Genomic DNA, 16,691 nt, shown 5'->3' on the forward strand with positions numbered 1-16,691 from the left:
CGATCTTAATGTCTACCTTTCTGGTATAATTAATGATACAATCTCAAACCTACCTCTGTTACAGCCTGAGTCAGTTGCCTACCTCTCCGACTTAAGCCCAATTAATACTCTCAATCTGCTACTGCAAAATAAGGCTCTATAGTGACAAAAGTTTCCGACACAACAAACCACTGTCAGCCTAAGCCACTGTAGACTGAACATTTATTCCTTTTGAGGGACGACACAGAAGAAAACTCCTCAACCACAAGTTTGCTGCGGTGGTAGTATTTTCTTAATGCAAACTTACACACAAAATTTTATGTTTTCCTTGTTCGAAAGTTTTTCTTTTAGTAAACATATCTGCTTCTTTTTAATAAAATTAATGTCCATAGCAAAATTACTTTTAACCTTTTGACTATTAATACAACTTAAGGCTATCCGTCGAAAAGGTGTTAAGAAAAATACGTAACCTTATCAATTCTATACAGCTATTAAAAATCACTTCAATCGTGTTCTTGGGGACATTTACTCCTGCTGCAGGTTTCATATTACATTCTAGGTGTGTTTAAAAGGAGGTATTTGGGCACCCCACTGTGTCGTGGGAAATCATGAGATACAGGTTTATTATTGTTGTGGGGGGGGGTGGTCTTTTGCCGTTTTTTCTTTTGCCATGATAAAGTAAGGGCACTTAAAAAGCTAATTATGGCATACTATACGGCCAACATTTTGTTTGTTTATGTATGCCAAATTCGCGGATTTCTACCGTTAAGTTTGTTCATTTGTTACTGCCTATAACATAATATAAACCAAAAACACGTTTAAATTCATCCACCGCATATTTATGTGTGTATCCATTAACATGATAACTCAAGTAGTAATTCTCTGATTTTGACGAGTTTTTCGAGTGGTACAAACAAGTAAACGTCTATTGATACGAGTTCACAAACCAGCATGATCAGACAATGGGAATGGTGTTTTTTGGTGGATTTCTAGATTAAAAGTGGGGTTTACCATTCTGACCATCAAAGAAATGAATTTTTCTAGAGCTCAAAAACAAATAATATATTACATTTAAGTGTCGTTGTACGTGTGATGGTTACTGAAAAATCACAAAAAATCATAAACCGAAAATTCTCATATTAAACTTATGGAGAGTAAGTATTCTGTTGTACTTTACTTAATTAAAACTAAACGTTGATCAAATTCTATATTTCAGGTATTATAGAATACCTGTTAACATTTAAATAAAATCCCACTTTATGACATTCCTTTGTAGCAGAAAGCCTAAGTACTCACTAAACCAAATGCTATTTAAATGTCGAATACTTATAACATGTTAAGAGAATATTTCAACAAGTTTTCTGTGGTGGCGGTACTATTCCTCACTTAATACGTAAGACCTTGCTTTTGAAGAACATCGAGGGTACTACGATTCGTAAAATCCTCTCAAAACATAACGAAAATCTTTTATAATTATATAAAACAAAATTCAACCAATATATTGTCCAGTTCTCGAATATAAAAAATATTTCTCATATTTATTATTTACTCTTTTTTTTACTACGAAGAAAAAAATGATGTACCATCTGTTCTAAAACATAGGTAAGCAATGAATATATGAGAAATTCTATTAAATATTAAAATCCTTTACATGTCTCTCAAAGCTGTTAAGCTTCAAAGAGATTCAAAAGTCATTAGAGTCAGGCCTTACTTCAGAGATACACGTAAAAACTGCTTGTTCACTATGTTACGTTTTTATGTTTGCATAAGATAAAAATCTGTTTAAAGATCTAGTTTAAAGAATGCTTGCTTTCTATTGAAGATGTGTTTAAGAGCTAGCCTCACAAATATAAATAAAAGAAAAGTTTTATGGTTTCGACATGAGCTTTATTTTAATATTTTGATGCTCGTTAGATATTACTCTCCATAAAAAAACAAGACCCTTATTTATTTAATTCAAAAGTCATTAAATACGCTACAATTATGTATGTTTTTTAAACTCAAAAGTCATTTACACAATTTTTAAATCACAACATTTGATTTAGGTACACAAGACACGCAAGAAAATTTAAAACAGACGAATTCGTTAATATGCTGAATAAGACTAAAATAGGGAAGGGGCACTACTGATCACTTAGTGAGAATTGGAGTTGAGTCGAGATTCAGCAGAAAAGTAAGTGTTACTCAATGTGTCTTGACAATTGACATTAAAGGGGACGTCGAGTCAGCGAGTTGCTGTGTAGTGGCGTATCTTTAGCTGTTGAGGACTACATACATAACTGATGTTCAACAAGAGGTTTGAAAGTTGAAAAATAGAATAATACTAGGTGAAACCCGTCGAAATCGACGGTTACTTTCAAGGCGTACGCTAATTCATCTGCTGCGATAAATTTAGTGAAATTATAAATATTTTGAGCATTTAGCATTGTTTAGAGATTAATAAGTGTAAAAACAATAATGATATCAATTGCCTAAGTTACCAAAATATGGTTGATCATTCAATGAATAAAACATTCCCCATACTGTACGTCATCGGAGTTATTATATTAGTATGTTATCTGGTATCTCTTCCTTTGGAAGAACCATTAAACAGTGTTCAAATCGTATTGGTGGATCTTTTGTAGTTAAACACTTCCGTGATCCCATCAGTGTAATGCAGAATCTGAGATTTTATTTGAAAAAAATATCTGTTTGTTGGGAAGACACGGTATAACTTCAAACGGATATCCGTTACAGTGTAAGTTTGAGTTTTCCTTCATCACGTGGTCACTTCAGTTCATATCATACTTCTGTGCCAATGAATAACCCTCTAGCAATGTTTTGAGAAATTTGTTGTGGGGTTACTGTTAAAGCTGGAATTCCTTGACATACCGGGGGATGTCAGTTAGCTGTCTCAGCCCTATCAATTACATAAAGTTGTCAATATAATCTCTCTACAGAATGTTAGGTGTAGTGGAATATACTTGAAGTGAAGTTGGATTTTATTCTTGAACTGTTAGGGGCCTCCTCATATAGATGGTCGTGCGGCTTCATTTGCAACAAATAATGGAAATGACATAATACAGAAGAAAATCAATTTTAAAATCAGAAAATGACATTGAAAATACTTCTTTTGGACAATTCTAACTTCCAATAAATGAGTGTTGTTTAAAATACAATTTTAAAATTAACAGCTGTTTCATTAAAAAGTATTATCCACATGGCCAAAACGTAAACAAATCTGTGGAGGGATCTTTAAAGGCTTCTGGGGCAGAGCCCTAAGCGAGTTTACTTCGTTTTTCTTTTGATAACTCATCTACAGACCAAGACCTTTCTTTGGACACATCTACCAAGTTTCTACGCCCAGTCGTTCTCTCAAATTAGTGGAGACAAAGTTTCCAATAAAATATTTAGATTCCCCCATGTTAATCTTATGGGAGAAAACCCAACTTTGATGGAAGATCCTGCCCAAACTAATAAAGATATCAAAAAACTAAAAACACTTTGCAAAACTACAGATCAGGGCCATTTGTTTGACACTTTAATCATCAAAATCGGTCCAAAAATGAGGGAGGAGTTCTGTTTACAAAAATCGGCTTAGCGTATTATATATATAGATGTAGTGATACAGCACTGTCAAACCCAACCCCCTGTCTAGTAAATAAACAAACAGCTGTTAGTTGCATCGACCAGAGATCTGAATTTTCTAGAAAAAATGGGTATTCAAAACAGCATCAAATATTGCACAAAAAGAGCTGCCATTTTAAATTAATAAAAATCGTTTGAACTCTGATTCCACAATATTGACAGGATTTTTAAGATGATACATAATATTACACATGTTTGTATAACTATGAGATTTGGACTAGTGCACCTCTGGTTTTTGTACATCCCGTAGTCAAAAACATTTACAATATGTGAATGAAAATGGGGCTTAAACTTGGGATAGGTTTAATAAAGCGATGGGAAAATCATTTAATCATTGTGGGACCAATGATTTGCCTGAAATCAATATTGAACACCTTACGTGAATCACCCTGTATATGGTAACTCCCCTAAGTATCAGATAATTGGGTTGGTAAAACTTACTTTAACTGAAATTAGTTTCTGGGTTATTTTCTGTGAAACTCATACCTACAAATGATGCTAAATTATTAAGCATACTCGTTAGAAGACAAATCTAAATTTTGCAAGTATATTATATCAGTTATTAGTGGATTTAGACAAGGGACTAAGCTTAGACCACTAACAAAATATTAACCAGTAGTTTCGGTATGTGCTAATAAAGATTCTTTGATTCAAAAAATTGGTAATACATTAAATATACAACACATACGTCTGGATAAAAAAAAAAACGTAAGCAGTAATAGCCAACTTAGTATATTTTTATATTTATATTTACTCAATCAAACCATTATATTTGTATCACACTTTCTACTATTTCATATTTACAGTGAAAATAGTTTGTGACTTTGTCGTCAGATGCACAAATCTGACTTCTTTTCTTTTTTAAGTAAATAAATGTAGTCGAGAGAATATTTCAGCTTAAGCTATTTTCCGCTATAAGTTTTAAATATAAATTTTATTGAGTTTTCTATCAAGTCATTTAACTTGATTTTAGTTTGAGTATATTTAGTACATGAAATTTTAAACGAATGTTATTAAAAAAAGATAAGAATTACAGACTATGGCAAAGTACCATTGAATTTGGTTTTAAGGGTGACTCTCAATGGAAGAGGTTAAGTGAATGGAATAGGAACAATAGAGTAACTAATGCTTAAGAGCAAGAACAATTGCTTCAGGACTTATTGCTGGACAGGATTGGTATTAGGATTTGATGATCCCTTTGTCCTTGATCTAAGTTATATAGTTGTTATTTAAGCTGTGTGTGGCTAAGTAATACACTAAAATGTTTGAAGTTGCCCCACAGTTTGTTAAAATACAGTATGAGTAAGAGTAGTCTATTTAGACAAAGGTCATTATCATTACAAGATTTTCTTTGTTTCCCCTAAAAGGTGAGAACACGGAATCGTGTCAAGAACATACATCGATGGTCAAGACAATTAATTACGGTAATGTCCAATCAATATTTTCAGTAAATCGGCTAAAGTGAATTTGCGGCAGAGCAGCTTCGTGGGTAAACAATATTAAAGCCTATCAGAGATAGGTTTATTCATTTTTTGCAATCCCTACTGATTTAAACGTTCTTAAACGCTAGATAGACCCTTCCAAATAATAAGATATTTTTATATGCATAATTCATCTTGTTAACACCGCTGCCCCCGCCATCACTAATATTATTGGTTTTGTCCTCTACCACTTCCAAACCGGAGGAGGACATCATATTTAAATATATTAGTATTGGCAGAACGCAGATTGTTGGTAATTTGAGTATATCAAAAAGTAAGTATAAAAAGAAAGAGAGGAGATAGGTCTAGTCTGGATGAACTATAGAATGTAATTGAATATTTTTTTACAAAATATAAATAAACAATAAACAGCTGAACATATGATATTAAATATAAAGCACAAAAGGGAAATTAATAGTACAGAACTAAAGGTAAAGATTATGAGTGGTGACATTCTTCCACCTCAGAGAACTGTACATTTTCTTTTAGTTTACAAGTTTTTCTTGTTTTATTATTCCGCAGCCAGTCTTGACGTCAACTTTTCGCTTGTATTCTTTTCCAGGATCAAATATTTGTAGTAATAACTTCAGTGCTTCTCTTTTTGTTAGTAGCTTCTCTTTGCTGTTTTGACTTATATCGATGCTTCTGTTGTTATCAATCTTGAGGTAATCATCATCTGGTTGCCATTTGATTCCCAGAACGTTGGCTTCTTTACCAGGTGTTGATTTGAGTTCTTCTTGAATGCCATTCAAACCTCTATTACTGTTGGTTACATATCCGCAGATAACAAAACCACCTTTGTCATGAATTTTAATTACTCCATCTACTAACTTCAGTGCCTCCACCTCTGATGGGCAACTTCCAGCATAATCGTCCATGTAGTGATCTCTCAATATAGTTTCACAAGCTTCCGGATATGACTGGATCTGTTCTAGAGCATTAGTATTTCTGACCTTTTGAGCAGAAAAAGGTGAACACACTGCGCCAAATATCATTCTTCTCATGATGTATACTTTTGGCTGAGTTTCTCTATCAAATCCTCTCCAAAGAAATTGTTGTGCTAATTGATCTTCTGGTCTAATCATTATCTGTGGGAACATTTCTCTTATATCTGCTGTCATTGCTATTTTGTGTTGACGGAACCTGAATATCAGCCCAAGAATATCAACAAATAAGTCAGGTCCTTTTAGCAAAGCGTCATTCAGACTAACACCTTTACATTTTGCAGCAGCGTCGAAGCAAATCCGGAATTTTCCAGGTTTTTTAGGATTTACAACTCCAAGGTGTGGGAGGTACCATACCTTTTCTGAAAATCGACATAGTCTTGCTTCTTCCAAAGTTCTTTCTGTGGCATAACCTTTAGTAATATTTTCCTCCATTTTCTGTACATATTTTTCACCAAATTCCTTATCTTTTTCCATTCTTATTTCCAGATTACATAATCGTTGTGTAGCCATAGAGTAATTGTTTGGTAAATCAAAATTTTCCTTCTACAATAAACCTGTTTCCCAGCGATCTCCTACCTTCTTTGTAGTTTTGTGAAATATATCTTCGGCTCTTCTATCCTCTCCAGACAGTAGTTCGTTGTCATTCACGTCATCTTGCAAATTTTCACCTAAGGATTTGCCAACTAAATTTCTAAACTCTTTACAACAGTCTCTTGGCTCTACCAACTCATCTTCTTCGATTAAATTTACATGATGGAATACATGTTCTTGTTGTGATGTTGTATTTTCTTTCCTATCAGAAACTACTCCATGAACAACCCAACCTAAAAGTGTCTTACTTACTGCTGGACCACGCCATGGACCATGTACAACATTCCTAGAGACAAGGAGAGGCCAATTGTCTGGGCCAATTAGAATGGTAGGCTTAGCATTTTTGAAAGAAGAGACTTTGATCTTATTTAAGTGTTTCCACTTAACTGAAAGATGTTCCATATTAATCGACTGAATAGGAAGTGACAAATCTTTTACTGTTCTTACATTATTCAAATAATACTTTTTAGCATTATCTTCAAGTCCTGAAATATTAAGAGATATTTTCATGGAACTTCCCTCAGATCTAGTCAGTCACATCGTTTGACCATTGCATAATCAACTCAGAAGCTGGACCCTCAATTCCCAATTTACCTGCAATTTCCTCTTCTACTAATGTCAATGTTGAACCATCGTCTAAGAACGCATAAGTTTCCAGATCTCCCTTAGGTCCACGAAGTTTAACTGGAAGAATACGCAGCAAAACCTGATCTTTATTTGGTGAGTTTATTACATTACTAGTACCAGAATCAATCTTATTTGGGAGGTGTAGAAAAGTATTGTGGCGTTTCTTACATTTTTACAACTCTCCTTACTCTTACAACTGGGTGCTGTATGACCTTTCTTCAGACAAAGAAAGTAAATTTCCTCAGATAATGCTCATTTAACCCGTTCATCTACAGATTGTTCTTTAAACTTTTTACATTGGAACAATAAATGTTGGTCTAAACACTTGTTTTCAGAACTATAACTTAATTTATTTTCAAAACTCCTTACTCCTGTATTGTTTCCAATCGATACATCTCTCTTGTAAGTTGTAATGTCATTAAATTTATACCTTAATACCTTAATACCTCCTTCTTCGTCTTTTACCCACAATGTGGGATTGACAGCGTCACTTTAACACGATTACTAATACAAATACCCCTGCCGCAGCAAACCAGCCGTCTAAGCGAATTTCCATTTGTCCGAATTGATTTTCAATTGATCTATTTAAATAACATTATTAGGTTTAACGAGTACCTAGGTTTGCTGCTACAAGGAAACTAATAAAGTAGTGTGTTTTTAGTAAAATATTGATAGCTTACTATAAAATAAATAAATTTGCCAACTTTGATCAAAATATATCCATAAACAAGCAAACTACAACATTTTACAATATTCTCCATAAGAATAACATGGGAATTTTAAATTTACCATTTTTTTAGTTTTCTCCGTAACCAATAACCGTACAAAAACACTTTGATATACTGAATTGTTTGTTTTTTTAAGCTCTTTAAGAAGGTTTAGAGAAAAATTGGGAAATTTTGTGTTTTGAGGGTAAAAAGTGAGAAAACCCCATTTTTACCCCATAAAACCCCCCATAAAACCCCCCATAAAACCCTGTTCCCATGGTCCGATCATGCTGGATCGCGAACTCATTCAAGTTTATCCCGCCTTACACCTTCAAACCAAATTTCATCAAAATCGGATAAAAATTACTCAAGTTATCGTGTTCACGGACACATATATATATATATAAATCTATATATATTCCTATATATATATACATATATAAAAATTTGAACGAATGGTGTTTTTGGCCTCTGGGGACATTAAAATGAAAAAGTAAATCGGTCCCGGGCCTAAGTCTTACCATGAGACCTACGGTAATAGCTACTTCCCTATAGGGAAATTCGCTAAATACTTCCCTATAGGGAAATTCGCTAAAAACAATATTTACAACTATTTACATACTTCCGGCAGGCTACAGGCTTCTTAAATCACCCCCTAAATACTCTGAAATATCGTAATAGGCCTGGCTCTTGATGAAAGTGGTTAACACTGCCTCAAATGTTCTCAAGTCCAACAACTGGATATGTCGTGGCAGCTTATTGAACAGACTTACGGCTGACACACTATAACTAGCCTGGGTCCTAGATAGTCGCACCCTTGGTACATCAAGCTGATGGCGCTGCCTGGTGTTATACTGGTGGACGTCAACACGAGTGGTGAAGGTTGTTATATTAGCCCTAACGTGCACCAGACAGAGAAGTATGTAGTGGCCAACTACAGTAAGCACACCAAGTCGTGCAAAGAGGGGTTTGCAATGAGCACGATACTCACTCCCAGTAATAATCCTTAATGCACGCTTCTGGAGCCTAAGCACTTCAACAACATTTGGCGAGTGTCCCCAGAGAAGAAGACCATAGCTGACATGACAGTGAAAGAGGGCATGGTACACCATCACCAAATATGCCTCCGTTACACAAAATTTCAGCTTGAAGAGGAGGAAACAGATCCGTGAGAGTCTGTTGGTGGTCTGGTCAATATGATGTATCCAGCTGAACTTCCCATCAAGAACAAATCCAAGCAATTTAACTGGATCTTGAACACCAGGCTGATCTCTGGAGAGGCTGCAGATGATGTGCTGCGTCTTATCCTCGTTTAGTTGGAAGCGGTTTGCCAGAAACCAGGCACCCAGTCAGCATAAAAATTGTTGGAAAAGAAAATAAATTGTTTCAAAATAGTTTCAAAATTGTTTCGAAATTGTTTTAAAATTGTTTTAAAATTGACAAATTTGGAATTTTGTCTATATTAAAATGAGTTTAAAATTGTTGTACAACAATTTCAAAATTGTTGTACAACAATTTTGAAATTGTTATAAAATATTTTTGAAGTTGTTTTAAAACAATTTTGAAATTGTTTTAAAATTGTTGTATAACAATTTTAAAGTTGTTGTATAACAATTTTAAAGTTGTTGTATAACAATTTTGAAGTTGTTTGGAAATTGTTTTGATTAGTTTACTATCAAAAACAATGGTGAATAAATAAAAACAAATAAGTATACTGAAATTCTTCTATTTGAAGTAAACAAATTAAAAAAAGTAGAGAAATAATAAAAACACAGTCTACTACATTCTGGATTAAAAAAGTAGAAATGGATGCATGGATATAAAAATAAAATATTCATGGACAAACTTTAAGTTCTCTACCAGTCAGCACAGAATAAATTATTATCTTTTCAATTGCAAAGTTAACATTCATATATAGCAATCATTAGTTTGCCTAGGCCTAGACCTAATTATTTAGGAGGGCTTGTATAAACTAAGTAACAAACAATGAGGTTATAATAGCAGCAAATTATCATCATTCTAGTTTATAAGATTTAGATTGCAACGCATACAACACAATAAATAAATATGGGGAACAAAAAAATATTGAAACCCAAACAGCCAACAATAAAAGACAAAGATACATGAAATGCAAGGACATGATTTTTTGAGACCAAGTAGGACTGTGTTATGATAAAAAATTAATGCAAACAACAATGCTCGTGGTTTTGTCAATTGAAAGATAAAATGTCCATAAAAAAGGATTTAACTTATAAAATAACACTGTATATTAATTCGAAGTTTAATATGAAACCGTAAACAGTTTTGAAGGGAGTAGGCAACGGCCAGCGGCAAATTGAATCTTCAAGATGAAAGTACAAGTAAGAAGTTAAATATAACAGCTAATATAAAACTATTATTCCCATGATCAAAAAGGTTTGGGATCTAATGATAATTACCCTAGTAATAAATAAATAAGTTGTCAAGGAATGACAGTGATACAACTTTTATGAGCTTTGCTTTGCTACTGAGTCATAAGTTTTTTGAAGTACTTGACTTGATGTGATTGTCGAGATAAAATATTTATGGCTTTGAAACTGCTAATGTGGTTTCTATTGCATAATTACTCTATAGTAATAAATGATGAAAATGTAAGCAAACATTTTATAAAAAACCTTTTATGTTCTTCTAACAAATTTTTATGTCATACTTAAAATGGCCCACACAATTATTTAAGGACAATTACCACTAAAAATTACCCATATTTACTAAAAACAGAACATTTCAGTAAAAAAATAAGTTCATTCCCAGATTTCCCGGTTCGTAGACACTCTGACAATACATTATTTACACATCATTCAAGCGTCGGCGGCTTCATGATCCTCATCTTCCTGTTCTTCAGGTGCTCTTTGACACCCTGCCCTAAAATTATAACACACGGATTAATATTATATTTCGTTACTAGGGACCCCTGAATTTTTACAGCTGTTACGTTAAGCAAATGGCATTATAGCAAAAGCTAGTCTAGAATGTTGACGTCGGCAGCTTGACTTAAAAAAATGAAAACTTAATATCTAAAAAACTGAAACCCTAAACTGAAATTGTGCCTTTCACATTCCCTAGTTCTCAGAATTATCTTTCTTTCGACACAAAAATAGTGAAAATCCATCAAGTGGTAGATTCAGAATCGTTAAATAAAAAAATCCTGACAAGTATTAAAGATTGTTGCAGTATTTGTCTGAGATAAATAAAATCACCTGAGCTTTAGTATAACAATATACTATCAAAACTGAATCATCCGGAATTAAGAGAGAAAGCTAGTAGCATATTGTTTTGTTAGCCTATGTTTTTAACCTCACTAAGTGAATTTTGTAATACAAATTATCACACTATACATACCCTTTCTAAGTCTTTGTTTTTAATTGTGTCTGTGGCAGCCATGAAGCAACTGATTTCTCTATTTTGCTTTGTTCAATGTTGGCCCATCTCTTCTTCGTTATTTCTTAAAAAAACAAAATGCATTTAATAGAACATTGCAAAAAAAATTTCTGCAATTTTTGTGGCGTTAACATTTATTGAAAATTATATAATAAATGAATAGCCTAGCTAACGTGTATGTTTGCGCTCAATCATTTTTTAAAATTTATAGGTCTACACATATTTTAAAATAGCCACTTTGTTCTAAATTTTATAAGGATTAGGCCTACAAAAATATAATAATATAAGGAAGAAAATTTGAAAATAAATAAGTTATGGGTGAAAAACAGATTTCGTACATTAAGCGTTAGCTAAGAATGCATAGCCTAACCATAGCTAGGAATCTGGCCGATAATTTACATTAATACCTACTTCTTCAGGATCATCAACCAGCCCTTCAAAATCACTTAAATCTTCTTATAATGGACCACGTATTTTTTTTAATTTTTCACACTAAGACAATGGAAACGTTTAATAAAACACACCAGTCATCGGTGGTTAACCAAGTTGTTTATAAATACGCACGTCAGCTGCCTGCTAAAATATTTTTGGAACTAAAATGAAAAGCGTCTAGAAACATACATCAGGAGAAAGCTTAGAATCTGCCGAAAACGATACCAATCTTGATCCAGTTCAATCTGATTAAGTCAGTCCCAGAGCCTTCGACATAAACGATGTTTGTGTGTCGCAAAAGCGACGCATAACACCACGGCGAATGTGTTGTGCATCGATTACGCGATGCTTAACTCGGAGGGCTAAATTATGAGTTAACCAAGTTTTAAGGTCTAGTAAGTTAACATATTTGTAAACTTAACTTAGAGTTGAAAAACCCCTGCAGCCCTTAACACAACAAGTTTAAAAATAGGCTAACTTAACTTAAATCAATCCCTAGCTGATGTAACTTAGCTAGGCTTAAGCCTAAATACCTAGTCATATTACTTTTAAGCAGTTGCCGCATTAGGCGACAGGCCCAACAATGTCATTTTCTATTTGAGTTGGGGACGCCACCTAAGTGAGTAATTCAATTCAATTATGAGTTTATAAACTTAATGTTAGATGCCTTGTGTAAGTTAGGTCTAAGTTATTTTAGTTTTGGTTACTGTAAATCCAACTGTATCATTTAGCAACGACCATTTACTAAAAACCCAACGGTAACTTACAGTTTCAGTAACATAGCCTGTTATATTTATGAGAAACAAAAGGAAATTCATAAGAGTTTGCTCACATAGGCTAGGCCAATTCTAGAGATGGGCCATAATCATGTTACCTACCAAATACCTATCAAAGTTATTGGTTAACTTAGACCAGGAACTATTGGAGTACCTACCTCTATTTCATTTTAGGTTAGGCCTATATGTTAGTTTAGAATAACTGAATCACCACTGACTGAAAAGGCCTAAGTAAGTTATAACTCACCTTGTTTGCTGCTTAAGAAGCTATGTAGGATAAAAACAGTAAACTTAATGCACCTAATAACTTTTGAAACATAAACAAAATGCCGTGATCGTGATGCCCGTCAGCCCGTGATCATGATCAAATCAAATCAACAGACTGGAGACTGCTGTAGTCAGTGAACTGCGAAACTCTGGTAGAGTCTAGAGTAGATGATACTTGTAAGAATGTTAAAACTCATCCAGTATACTTATAAAATTACAAATAATAAATAATTTATTTTCACTACTGTTAACCTGTTGTTATTAACTATTAAACTTATACAGGTCCCGCAATTGATGGTCTAGGTCTAACTTGAGTTTGGCAGTCTGCCCCTCCTCCATGACTCTTTCACTTGATTTTACCACTATCGTACTGTATTTTAATCAAAATCGCGGGGAGCTGTCGTTGCTGACGCATTGGCCACATACAATGAATACACAAACTAGTTTGTGTATTGATTGCCACATACACACACCACAACACACTGACTATTATCCTACAAGTATAAGTGTCCCATAAGGAAAAATAGAAAAAATGCGCGAAAGATTTAAAATTTGGGCGAAAAAACACGAAAATCATTATAAATCTTTTTACAAAACAGACCATTTCAAGATTATGGATGGCCATTGTAATTTTTGTAACTTATATTACTGAAAGGAAAGCCGCTTTCATAAATATAATATCCAGAACATTTTGGTTTTATAACATTAATTATTATTTTAATGAATTTAGAAGTTGCATTTAAATTGGTTTAAAACAGTTTTAAGATTGTTGTAAACTTATATCAATACAATTGTGATACGTGTTTTTGAAAAATTGTTTCAAAACTATTTTAAAACTGTTGCAAACTTATATCAAAACAATTTTGATATGTGTTTTCGAAATAGTATTAAAATTGCTTCTAAACAATTTTAAAACTGTTGCAAACTTATATCAAAACAATTTTGATATGTGTTTTCGAAATAGTATTAAAATTGTTTCTAAACAATTTTAAAACTGTTGCAAACTTATATCAAAACAATTTTGATATGTGTTTTCGAAATAGTATTAAAATTGTTTTAAAACAATTTTAAAATTGTTGCACACTCATATCAAAACAATTTTAATATAGTTACTAACCATCTATATTAAAACAATTTTGAAATTGTTTAAAACTTATATTAAAATTGTTTTATATCCAAACTTATTTCGAAATTGTTGCAAACTCTTTTAAAATTGTTGTACAACAATTTTTTTGGCTTTTCAACAATTTTTATGCTGACTGGGCAGTTGTATCTTCAAGACGCTGTCTGGAGATGGCCAAAGCTTGATCGATGTTCGTACCAGCTGACAGGAGAGAAGTGTCGTCTGCAAACATGAGGGTAGTGCCAAGGTTGTCGAGATCGTTGATCATGATGAGAAAAAGGGTAGGCCCAAGCACTGAACCCTGGGAGACACCAAAATCAACTGGCAAAGTGCTGGAGACAGCTCCACCAACTGCAACGACCTGCGAGCGCCGTTCGAGGTAAGTACTCAGGATGGCAAGAGCGGCATCCCTGATCCCATAGAAGTGGAGTTTCCTTTTCAAGATGGAGTGGGAAACACAATCAAATGCTCTACTGATATCACAGAGAGTCAGAGAGAGAGCTTGGTGGTTTTCAAATGCATTTTCCACACTTGCAGCAACTTTTGCAACAGCATCAACGGTTGACCTGCCCTTACGGAAGCCAAACTGCATATTCGAGAAGAGGTCAAGTCCCTCAAAAAATGCTTCAAGCTGGGGTTTTATGGTGGCTTCTACCACCTTTCCGAAGACAGGAGTTATGGAGATGGGCCGATAGCTATTAAGCCTCTGGTGGTCACCCTTCTTGTAAATAGGGACAGTTTTCGAGGTCTTCAGAAAGTCCGGGAAGACGCCACAACTAAGGCAGTCGTTGACAGCAGTAGCAAGTGGAATGGCGATGGCATCAATAGTTTTTTGAAGTATGTAGGTAGACATACCAAACACATCAGGGCTCCTAGATGGCTTGAAAGACAGAACCAGCTTTCTAAGGTTGTGAGGAGTTGTAGGTTGGAAAACTGTTAGAGTATCAGGTGGAGGATTCACTCTAGATTCCAGAAGCTGGATGGGGTCCACATCTACATCAGGTAAGGCCTCAGTGATAGCTCTTACAGAATCAATGAAATATCCATTGAAGGTATCAGGGCTTGCAAATTCAACAGACCGTCTAGTGCAAGACCTGTGCGAGTTGATGACATCCCATGCAGCCTTACAGCGATTTGGGGCGTGTTCGATTTGTGACTCAGTAGCCTTCTTCTTCGCCATCTCAATTTGTCCCTTATAATAAGCCTTGGCCTGTCTATACCTTAAAAGGTACCTGTCATTTTCACCGCCAGCAGAACTATCTTTAAGAGCTAGCATCACAGCTTTAATCCTAGCCAACTCATCCGTATACCATTCCTTGTGGCTAACTAAACGTTTAACCTTTTTGGTCTTTTAGGGTCGGTAAGGTCTGATTTTTTCAGGGAAAAACATATCAAAAATCTCCTGAAATTTTTTAAAGAAAACATACAACTTATTGCTAACTCCAGCATCATTTAAGATTTCCTCCCAAGGGGTGCTGGCAAGTGCCTCCCTGAAACGCACAAGATCAGCATCATCAACTAGCCTAGAACTAAAAGTATAATTCACACGCCAGGATAAAGAAGTATTGCTTACCAGGCTGCAGTTTGCCACATTGAGAGAGGTTACCAAGGCTGCGTGATCATCCCCATGCAGCTCCACCACCCTTGTGTCACAGTCAAAGGGTTGGAAGTTAACAGCAACCTTGTCGAGGCAGGATCTTCCTCTGGTTGGCTCAAAGCAGGTAATGTACAGGCCATATGATTTCAAGAGCTCCACAACAGTCCTCGCTCTATGGTCATCTCCAACTAAGTTTACATTGAAATCTCCAGCTATAGCAATTTTAACAGATGATTTTCTGTTCAGAAAGACAAGGCACTGTTCAAAAAGTTCACAAAAACTTTCAAAACTTCCGCTAGGGGAACGATAAACGGATACACAGATGGTGTTTTGAGCAGGTAAAAGAACAGCAACAAGTTCGCAATCAAGTTCTTTACAGAAACTATTTACATTCAAGACATAAAAATCGATGTCGCTACGGATGTAAATTGCAGACCCACCGCACCGAATTTCAGACCTACAGAAAAAACTGGCAGCATTGAGGTCAGATGTTTTGCTATAAAAGTCAGTTTCATTTTGAGTTAAAAAATGTTCACACAAACACAAGATGTCTAGCTTCTCATTTTCAGCAAATAGAGTCAAAAGGGCTTGCTTAGGCCTAACACTCTGGACATTCCAGTGACCCAGAAGTAAGGTGTCATTAGGCCTAGTGTTGAATATGTCTTTAGTTATGTTTGCCAGTTTTTCAGGCTTGCTCTCCCTAAAAAAACTCTAGATTGAACATTATGCCTACTTCGAATGTGAAATTTTCGCACAAGTGCACCAGCAGGCCAAAATTCAGCGCTCAGCAACTTAGATTCAGAAACTGAGGTTACCCCTATCTTGAACGATTTGTAACTATTGGATTTCGTTTTGAGTTCTATACAATCACTGACTGTTACCTGCCTGTCAGAAAGATACTTAGAAACTGAGTCGCAAGATTCATTTACTGAAATTCTAGTCAAAAATATATAACTTCTTTCGGTTGGAGAACTATTTACAGGTTTAGCAGTTTTGAGGCCTACCTCGTTTCCAGTGCAGACGATGATGTTTTTGGAGGTTCTAGATTTGGGAGTCATTGAAGGTCCTGTGGTATCACTTGTAGTTTGTAGATTTTTCGGTAAGGCTTTAAGTTTATCCG

At 34.6% G+C, this 16,691-nt stretch overlaps 1 long non-coding RNA gene across 1 annotated transcript; it reads right to left on the reverse strand.

The window, feature by feature from the left end:
• Nucleotides 1–10,540: 10,540 nt before the first annotated feature.
• On the reverse strand, nucleotides 10,541–12,920 carry LOC128985461 (uncharacterized). Its single transcript, XR_008490027.1, has 3 exons — nucleotides 12,832–12,920; nucleotides 11,338–11,440; nucleotides 10,541–10,860 (listed from the first exon to the last, which is right to left on the reverse strand). It is a non-coding gene; the product is annotated as an uncharacterized LOC128985461 (long non-coding RNA).
• Nucleotides 12,921–16,691: the final 3,771 nt, after the last annotated feature.

The sequence above is a fragment of the Macrosteles quadrilineatus genome, unplaced genomic scaffold (assembly GCF_028750875.1).
Source record: "Macrosteles quadrilineatus isolate MER2022 unplaced genomic scaffold, UCM_ALF_1.0 Scaffold_1__1_contigs__length_201487025, whole genome shotgun sequence".
Classification (NCBI taxonomy): domain Eukaryota; kingdom Metazoa; phylum Arthropoda; class Insecta; order Hemiptera; family Cicadellidae; genus Macrosteles; species Macrosteles quadrilineatus.